This window comes from Myotis davidii, unplaced genomic scaffold, assembly GCF_000327345.1.
Source record: "Myotis davidii unplaced genomic scaffold, ASM32734v1 scaffold1115, whole genome shotgun sequence".
NCBI lineage: Eukaryota > Metazoa > Chordata > Mammalia > Chiroptera > Vespertilionidae > Myotis > Myotis davidii.
Window position 1 is genome coordinate 575,904 of NW_006287910.1, and position 10,517 is coordinate 586,420.

Genomic DNA, 10,517 nt, shown 5'->3' on the forward strand with positions numbered 1-10,517 from the left:
AGTTTTTTAATTTTTATTATTATTATTAAGGTATTACAAATGTGTCCTCATCCCCCGCATTAACCCCCAATCTCCCCACCCACACACACTCATGCTCCCATCTCCCTGTTGTCCATGTCCATTGGTTTGGCTTATATACATGTATACAAGTCCTTCGGTTGATCTCTTCCCCTTACCCCCGCCCTCCCCTACTTCCCTTCTGGGGATTGATAGCCTGATCACTGTTTCTCAGTCTTTGGGTCTGTCCCTTTTCCTCTGTCTATGTTGTTCTCTATAATCCACAAATGAGTGAGATCATGTGGTATTTATCTTTCTCTGACTGGCTTATTTCACTTAGCATAATGCTCTCCAGTTAACAGCCACGTTTTTATTTATCCATTTGTCAGTTGGTAGACATGTCCATTGTTTTCACTTTTGGGCTTTCCTGAATAGTGCAGCTGTGAACATTCCTGTGTAACTTTTCGCGTGGACATTCGTTTTCATTTCTCTTGGGCCTATACCTAGGAGTGGAATTGCAAGGTCATACGGTAACTCCACGTTTAACTTTCTGAGGAACTGTCAGAGGCATGTCTTATATTGCTTTTTCCAACTTTGTATTCTGGAAATTTCCTGTTACTGGAAACAGAGAAACCACTGTGACAAGCACCCCATACTCATCATCCAGGTTCAACAATTATCAACTTTTTGTCAGTCTTGATTCTTCAGCCTGTCCTTCTCCCCTTTGTTTCCCTGCTAAGGAGTTGGAAGCCAGTTTAAACACCTCATTTTATGTTGTTAACTTGGCTAAAATGTCTTTCGCCTCAAACCCTCCGTTCGGGTCTCCTACACCCACATCCTTGTGTGGATAATTTGGGGAGAACGGAGGAATCAAAAACAGTCTCCAGTGGATCCGTGTGGGGTGGAAGAGGAATGGCTTCTGAGTAAAACAGGACTGGTGACATCATTTGCAAAATGAAAATGTGGAGCCCTTTATTCAAAAACTAATAATGTGTTTAAAATGACAAGAGCAGAGCATAAAACCAAACGCTGGCCCTGTGCAACTGTTCAGGCCACATGCCCATGAGACCAGCAAAAGGCTGCCCAAGCAGAACTGATTCATTGGACACAGGAATTTAGAGCCTTTGGTGCCTGGGAGAGACATCGTACCCGTCACCCCCAATCCCTGGAAAAGTTCCAAGGAAAGTTGGGTCTCCCCTGGTATGTGGGACAGGGTTCAAACCTATTGCATTTGAGTCTCCAAAAAATTAGATGACCCCAGCTGACATGTGGGTTATAAGCACTTTAAAAAAAATAGCCGCTTGTCTTAAGCCTTCTTCCCTAAGAGCCCACAGTTGTTTGACTTGGCCACACCATTGTGTCCTGGACTCGGAGTGTACTCTGATATCGCAGCAAATAATAGGCCTGCAGTCTTCACCACAGAGGCCCGCTGGTCAGCAAACAACCCGGAGCTACGGGGGGACCAGAAATGCCCGTTAGAGGCAGGTGGCCTGGCAGACATTGGCAACCAGGCATGGCACCCAACCCCTCCCAGCTCAGACACAGCTCCATTATCCTTCTCAAAGAGTAGCCTCTACCCACCCATTGGACCTTAGTTCCTGCACTTATCTAGATTCTCAGCCCAAGAAGGCAGAAGCTCCCAGCCTTTAGTGCACCCAAGGCTGCACTTATACTAACAACCTTGTCACGACTGGGAAGAGGGAGGGGAGAACAGAGAAGGAGGTTGCAGCTCCTCCTCTTCTCTAGGACACTCAATGAATGTTCATTCATTCCATCAGTGATTTGAGTACCGACTACACATAAGGGACTGTGTACTGGGTAGGAGCAGTGTAGTAACCAAGACAGGCACAGTTCCTCCCCAGAGAGGCAGGAGAGGCCCTCGTAAACCAAAGATGAACAAAACATTGTAAGTGCGATTAAAATAATTACATAACAATAACAAAAGCAACCACAACAATCAGGTCTGAGTACATTCTGGCAGCTCTGGGGTTTATAGAAGCCAGCGCGATTCTTAAAGCAAAGCCCCGCGGAGAGTGACAGCAGCACCGCCAGGAGAAGGCCACAGAGGTAGGTGGTTCTGTTTTCGCTTTTGCTTTTTTCCTGCCAGCACTTTCTCTCCCACTTCCTGTAACAGATGTGACATCCCGTGGGAATGGCGGGAGAAGGCCTGGGCACACCCATCCCTCCGCTACAGTCAGGGTCCAGGTGTGGACACCGGACCCAATACCACTAATCACAGCCGCCCGCTTCTGAGCCCGGTCACAGTGCTTGCTCCAGGTGTGGTCATGTGACCCAAGCAGGGCCAGTCCAGGGTTGTCCTAACTGGAGCTGGTGGGAAGGTTGCTTTTCCTCCTCTCCAGTATCCAGCGCTACCTGTGCCCCAGATATTGAGGCCAGTGAGCAGAGGGGAGCATAAATGTGAGATGGAATGGAGGAGAGAGGTGGGGGTGGGAGAGAGACTAGTGCTGCATTCTGAGCCCAGAGCCTTCCAGTCCCTGGATCAGCTCAGGCTCTCCCTTCTTCATCATAGCTACCCAAGTGAGTAACCTCCCCGCCGCCCCTGCCCCCATTCTACCCCAATAAGATCAACTTTGGCTTCTGTGTGGCCCAAAGCATCCCAATTCCAGACTTGGGAACTGTTTCCCTCTTCGTGGATTGTGTGGCACTGAAAGGGGTAGGCTATCCTCAGACTCATCCTCCCCTAGGTGTGCCTGCTGGACTTGAGAATACAAGAATCCCTAGACACGTCCATGTGCCCCTCCCAATCAATTTCCCACGGAATCAGAGCTAAAGACTGCCCCCACCCCCCGTTCCTGCTTGTCTCCATCTCCCAGACCCCATCCCCACACACCCCTCATCTCCCACCCTGCTCTCCACCATGGACAGAGCACAAAGCTGGTCCTGGCCTCTGCTCTGCTGCCTCCCCCCCGCCCCCGTGTTGTATTTGTAATGACTCGTTTATGAGTGCTCCCCCATGAGTGAGAACCGTGAGCATGGGGGCTCGGGTCTCACTCATCTTTGCACCCCCAGCCACTGGCACACAGCAGGCAGGCAGCAAGCATGGGAAGGAGGGAGGCAGGGAAGAAAGATGGAGGGGAGAAAAGGGTGCTCATTCCTATTTATTCTGGTCCAACCAGTGGGTGACTCGGAAAGTCAGTCAAGTTTTGTGTTGGTTTCCTCTACTCCAGTGTCACCTTCTGGGAAAAGTGTATTCTCCCAGTCCCCTTCCCTTTTCTATGCGTTCTTATCCTCTTTAGCACCTTCTACTACTATCAGTTCTTCCCTATGCTCCGTTTATTTTACTAACTTCTCACTGAAATGCCACTTCCAGGGGGGCAGGCATCTTTGTTTTGTTCTCTGCTGTATCCTCAGCACCTAGAACTCTACCTGTCACCTAGTAGATGCTCAATAAATATCTTTGGAACGAATGAATGAATTCTTTGTGTTCACCAAAGCCACGGGTTTAGCAAGCTTGTCTCTTAAAAGAGCCAGGCACGTCATGCATTTTACAGGTGTTAAGTCGGTCATGTATTCATTTCCCAGGGCGGCCATAACACCTGACAGCTAAACCTGGTTTGAACATGGTTTGAACTGCGCAGGTCCACTTATACATTTTTTTTCCCAGTAAGTATCTGTACTGTTTTCAATCTGTGGTTGGGCATCCACAGATGAAGAGGACCGACTGTATGCATTGCTCTACGCCAGTGGTTCTCAACCTTCCTAATGCCGCGAGCCTTTAATACAGTTCCTCATGTTGTGGTGACCCCCCAACCATAAAATTATTTTCGATGCTACTTCATAACGGTAATTTTGCTACTGGTATGAATCGTAATGTAAATATCTGACATGCAGGATGTATTTTCATTGTTCGCTACCCACAGGTTGAGAACCACTGCTCTACACCGTTTGATACAAAGAACTTGAACAACTATAGATTTTGGTATCCATAGGGGACCCTGGAACCAGTGCCCATGGATACTGAGGGACAACTAACTTTTGGGGAGTCAAAAGTTAAACATGGATTTTTGACTGTGCGGGAGGTCCCACCCGTAACCCCTGCATTGTTCAAGTGCCAATTGTACTACAAACTAAGTGGCTTAAAACAACAGAAATTTGTTATTTCACAGTTCTGAAGGCTAGAGATCCAAAATTTGGCAGGGCTATGCTCTCCCTACCCCCACAACCCCCACCTCCCACCCAGGTGCTCCGGGAAAATCCGTTCCTTGCCTCGTCTACCTTCTGGTAGCTCTGATATTCTTTGAGTTGTGACCACATCACTCCAGTCTCTGCCTGTCTTATCCATTTTCCTCTCTGTGTCTGTCTCTGCTTCTGTCTTACAAGGGTGCGTGTGAGATGCATTTAGCGCCCATCTGGATAATACAGGATCAACAACTCCTCTCAAGATCCTTAACTTAGTCACGTCTTTGCCATATTACCACAGTAGGTAACATTCACAGGTTCCCGGGATTAGGAAGTGGACATATCTTAGCTCTCTGGGACCACCGTTCAGCCCACTACTGGTTATTTGCAAAGAGCAGAAAAAGCAAAGATTCCACCACTCCACTGGCCTGACAGACACGTAATGAAAAGAGTATTATTGTTGTATTATGTTGCTCCAATCAGAGTGTGAACATGATTTTCAGAGCACCATTTTGTTTTTTAATTATCCCAATTAAAAGAAATCATAGCAGGCTTATGATAAACATAGTACGGAAGAGTATATGTGGGAAATAAAGGAGCCCCTTTGCAATTTTTCTTGAACTCCAGTTGCATTTTCTACAAAGTAACCACTGTAGGCAGTTTACATAATCTTCACAAATTTGCTAAGTATATTCAAGTGCACACACTTTTTCTTTTTTAAAATATGTTTTTATTGATTTTAGAAAGGAAGGGAGAGAGAGAACTATACATCAATGATAAGAGAGAATCATCGATTGGCTGCCTGCTGCACACCCCACACTGGGGATCAAGCCCGCAATCCAGGCATGTGCCCTGACCGGGAATCAAACTGTGACCCTCTGGTTCATGGGTTGACGCCCAACCACTCAGCCAGGCCAGCCAGGCTGCATACACTTTTTTGCTCATAACATCAAGATAACCGGGGGTGTTACAATATATTCTGAAGATAGGACAGCCCTCTGACCCACCTCATTCTTTCTAGTGACTTCTAGCATTGCATCTACTTAACTGTCCCACACGGGCCAACATTTTCATTAACTCTAGGATTTTGTTGTTGAAAACTATATGCTCTTTGGCATGTGTTGAGTGTACTCATAGGATACATTCCCAGAAGTGGATCTCTCTCTCTCTCTCTCTCTCTCTCTCTCTCTCTCAAATCAATAAAAACATACTCTCAGGAGAGGATTTTAGAGAGAGAGAGAGAGAGAGAGAGAGAGAGAAAGAGAGACATCAGCTGGCTACCTCCAGCAGGGCCCCCATCAGAGGACAGGGAGCCAACCCAGGCATGCACCCTTGACCAGGAATTGAACCTGCGACCCTTGGAGCACAGCTGATGCTCTAACCACTGAACACACTGGCCTGGGCAAGAAGTGGAACTTCCCTCAATCAAAGGATATGTGCATTTTAATTTCTACAGCTACGGCCCAGTGCCCTTCAAAAAGCTGGTATCATCCCCACACCCGTAAACAGTGTGTGTGAGGATGGCAAGGACCCCGTGTGCCAGGGGAAGCAAATCCAAATGGGGTAAGTACACGTTCCATGCCAGCCTGGATGGGGGTGGACCCGGCCTCTGAGGTCATCCCTGGAGCTTTCTGAGGCAGTAAGTGTTCGGAGTTCTTGCTAGCTTGGGTTTTATAAACAAAGGCAGAGTATGGGGAGGTGAGCCAGGCCTGTGCAGCGAGAAGCATTGTGTAATCCAGTATTTATATCTTCAGTAGAGTTAGAACTTAAATATGGACAAAACATATTTTTCTGTTAATTTACACAAACAAATATGTTCCCGGGCCCAACACCTCTGGTGCCAAGTTTCTAGGGGAAATGAAATTCAACTGTGAGATTATAAACCGCTAGGGAGACGACGAGAATGGAAAAGCCGCGGCAAGTTAGCTTTCCGCATCCAGATCTGGGCTGCTGAGCGGTGTCGCTTTCTGTCTTCGTTGCAGATAAACCTGCCAGTAATTTCAGCGAATGAAACGCAGATCCTGGAAAGGCCAGAGGATGGAAAACGCTCCAGTTTTGATAAAAGGAGGCCTGCTCTGCCTCCAGTCCTCCCTCCTGCTGGTCAGGAGGCGCAAAGAGGAGCTGATGAATTGAGGGAGAAGAAACCAGGCCAGTGTGAGTCGCCTTTCAAGGGCTGTGCTGATATACAAGCCCAACATCCTGACACTGGTCCAAGAGGGGATTAAAGCAACATGCTATTGTGAGTGATTGCTTAATTTATGGAGCTGTGGCAAGATCTGTAATGAAACACAGCCCTTGCAACTGATAACCTCCGGCTGCAATTGAACTTGACAATTAAGGAATATTTTCCAAGGATTTTTCTGGAACAGCTTAGAATTTTTTGCCTCTGTGGTGGGGTGCTTCTGAGCACTCATTTTGCCAGGCAAGCTTTTTTCTTTTCTTTTTTTAGGAATGAAAGGCTGATGTCAATAGGAAATAAGCATCACTTTTTTGACTGCCTTGTGCACACCAGGCACTTATTACACTTTATCTCTAATCCTGACAACGGCCCAACGAAGGAACTCTTATTCGTCCCTATTTTACAGGTAGGAGGTTTCTAGGTGTTCAGTAACTTCCCCAAGTGACATTGTCCAAGTCTGGGGCTACTAGCCATTGGTGGCTATTTACGCCTAAATTAATTAAAATTTTAAAAATCAAAGAAATTCACTTCCTAGGTTGCACTAGTAGCTAGCGCAGGTGCCCACTCCCCAGGTGTGGCTGGTGGGTACCACACTGGACAGCTCAGATACGGACCATTTCGATGACTGTGGAAAGTTCTCGTGATCAGTGCTGTCCCAGAATGTTCACAGGTAGAAGTCCAACCCCTTGTTTCAAAATTCTACCGTTACCCCTTGCTTCTTGCTTCTCTTCCTGGGGCTGAGAAGTAAGGACTAGAGCTGTGAGACTAAACCCTGGCTGCACATTCACGTTACCTGGGCTGCTTTAAAAAATATTGATGATACGGTCCCAGCCCTGGAGATTCTGACTTTACTGTGATCGGGGGGTGGGGAGGTGGGGAGACAAGCATGAGGGGCTCTTTAATTCCCCATGTGTACAGCCAGGATTGAGAGCAGCCAGGAGAGTGGGTCCACACACAGTAAGGTGGGAAGAACTGGCTCATCTCCCAGCAGAATGGGGTCGCTGTGGACCCAGAAGTGGGCTTCCCCCAGGCCTGCATCTGATATGAGGTTTCTAGGTGTTCAGTAACTTCCATTGGACGGCCCGGGGTCCTTCCTGCAGGCAGGGAAGACTTGAGTGCTTTCTCACACGTGTCCCGCTCAGTGGAGACATGGTGAGGAGCTCTGCTTTCAGGAACAGGCCCTGTCACGCCACCACGGAAGAAAGGAGATGGGATGCGCGACCACAGGGACAAAGTGGGGTCTGCAGCCCCACCTTTGGAGTGGGAGCCTCGGGACGAGCCCATGCTGTAATCTGCCTGACAGAATAAAAGTGTTTCCCAGCTCTGTCAACAAAGACATTGCAAGGGAAGAAAAAGGGAGGGAGTGAGAACCTGCAGATTGAGAGAGACGTAAGAGACACATCAACCAATCCCAATGGATGGAAAGGGTTAGAAATACTGACCAATCCCGTCACAGTGAGCACCGCCAGCACTCAGATTAGGGTCTCTACGCACCACCTCTGACGAGAAACCGGGGTTCTGTGCAGAGACAGCCGATCCCTGGTCTGAGGCAGGACGTGTGCAAGAGGAGCCTGGAACGTCCTGTCACCAGGGAGCGTGGAAGCTCTGGGAGGCTCTGGATCATGCCCGGAAAGATGAAGGGGACAATGTGATAGGACAGCTGGCCAGATGGGACAGTGGAGCATCAATAAGAACAGTAACTGCACTGGACTGGAATGTGTTAGATATGTCCAATCTAAGAGTTCACAACGATACCTAGAAAAAAAAGCATAAACTCATTTGTCATCTTTGGGGGATGTTGAGAAACCAACTCATCATGTTGAAAATTGTGAAATAAAAGGAAAGAGTCAAGTATTTTTTCTTTCTGGTATGAATCGTACCTTACAGTAACCAAACAGCTGATAAAGGAAGTGTCTTTTTACGGAGGTATTCCAGCTAACACACAAACACAGAAGGATAGGATTTATTTGCCACTATTTTGCAACCTCTAATGGGTCCAGACAGTGATCATCGATGCTGCTAACATCACCAGACATTCTGTGCCTTCAAATGGAAATCCAACACAGCCACTAGGAAATCATCATAAACACACACATACACACACAAGCATTAATCTAAGTAGCTTCTAGATCTAATTACTGATTTACAAGAAATATACAGGGGAGAGGAACATGTATAATACCAATATGGTGATGCAATAGGCAAAGTCCAGACTGTAGGACACTCTACAGACAAACCAACCCAGCTTCTCAACAAAGACATTGCAAGGGAAGAAAAGGAGGGAGAGAGAACCCGCAGATTGAGAGAGATGTAACAGACACATCAACCAATCCCAATCCCAGTGGAAGGAACTTGTATGGGTCCCAATTTTATCCAACTGTAAAGAAAACATTTATGAAACAACCAAAGAATTTTGAACACTGAGTAGATATTTGCTGATATTAAAGCATTACTGTTAGTTTTAGTAGGGGTTATGATGGGACAAACCCCACTCCTCTTTTGGAGTCATATACGAAAATATTCGCAAAAGAAATGATTTCTGTCTGAATTTTGCTTCTAAATATCTGAGATGAAAGAGGAGGAGAACGGGTATAGATGGAGTAAGACTGGCTGAGAGTTGGTGGTTGTTGAAGCTGGGAGATGGGTAGTTGGGGTTCTTTGTACCACATTGCTCTTGTGTCTGCTTAAAGTGTTTCATAATAAAAGTAAATTTAAAAGTGAAGAACAGATTTTTCCTTCCCTTCACTCAAGGGTATTGGGTTGGTCTGCCCACCCGCTGGTGGCATCTCTGGGGCAAACCTGGGTAGCAGATTTGAAATACATCTTAGCATGCGTGTGTGCACATGCACGCACACTCAGACACACACACACCCCTCCTCCTGTCTCCATGGCAACCAGTTAGGTGAGACAGCACCATCCCAGAGGTTCCTGTCCTCATGAGGATCAGGCCAGGCTTCCAGTCTCGTGCCAGGCCCACCATAGCTCCCTTTAGTCCTAGTCAGACCTTCACCAGGGGCACCCCCATCCGATCTGCCTCCTGGCACCCCCTCCCCATTAGCCTTGCCCTCCCTGTGCACCCCCTGAGGAAACAGAGGTCCATTATTGGAAAGCACAGGACCCCAAATTGGATTTAGCTTCAAATTCTGACTTCCCACTGAAAAGCAGACATTTAACCATCCTGAGCCTCATTTTTTTCATCTGTAAAATAGGCATAATGTGACCTCAACTAACTCAATACATATTATTGGGGGGGCGGGAGGGATGGCAAAAAGGACCTAGTCTCCACCACATGGAACTAGACATTCAGAGGTGAAAGGCAATCTTAACAGACTACAGTATAAGTGCCATGAAAGGCACATGTTATAAAATTTGAGATGTAAGGGTGCTTAGTCACATCCTAATTTTTTGAAAACTGGCAGTCACTACATAGGAAATACCATACCTCTCAATCATACTTTTCATTAACCAGAGTATCCATACTTCCAACTACTGAGTATCCAGCTATGCAAACACACGGAACAATTTCACTTCACTTAGCACGTACATTTCCACGCGGGAGGCACTATTATTCCCATTTTGTGGGGGAGGAAAGGAAGCACAGAGAGGCAAGGACCTTGCCCAAGGCTATCCCGTGGGTACAGGGCCCTGTCTTCTGCGATTGGCCTTCGGCATTAAGCTTTGAAATGCAGCCACAGGGGCAGGAAATCAGAAAAGCTAGGAGACCAACAAGCTCTCCAGGTCAAATTCCATTTTACAAATGAGGAAATAGTGGCCCAGAGAGGCCAAGCAACTTATCCTGGGCCCCACAGGGAATTAGCCGCCCCGCCTGTATCCAGCCTGCTGGAGGAGAAGGTGAGGGGAGGCCCCATGCATGAGGGAAGCTGACTCTCACTGCCCCATGTAACCCTGTCCAGGCTGTCCTGGGACCGGACACTTAGATACTCAAACCAGGAGAGTCCTGGGCTAACCAGGATGAGCTGGTCACGCTGTCTCCTAGTGAGGGGTCTAAATGGACGTTTTCCAGAACGCGGCCCTGGGATGGAGCTGGCTGGGGAGAACCTCTCAGGCCCCGTAGAAGTGCTGGGCTTCACACCTGTGCCCCTGGGGTACCACCCACATGTCAGCCCAGGGGCCTCTGGAATGGCCCATCACCCAGCATCCTTCCTTACACCTCTCCAATCTGCCCCCACCCCGCCCCAAC

The 10,517-nt window shown here is 47.6% G+C and overlaps 1 long non-coding RNA gene across 1 annotated transcript; it reads left to right on the plus strand.

Moving 5' to 3' along the window:
• Positions 1–5,384: 5,384 nt before the first annotated feature.
• On the plus strand, positions 5,385–9,038 carry LOC102753577. The gene is made up of 2 exons (XR_001513176.1): positions 5,385–5,700; positions 6,120–9,038. It is a non-coding gene; the product is annotated as an uncharacterized LOC102753577 (long non-coding RNA).
• The last annotated feature ends 1,479 nt before the right edge of the window (positions 9,039–10,517 follow it).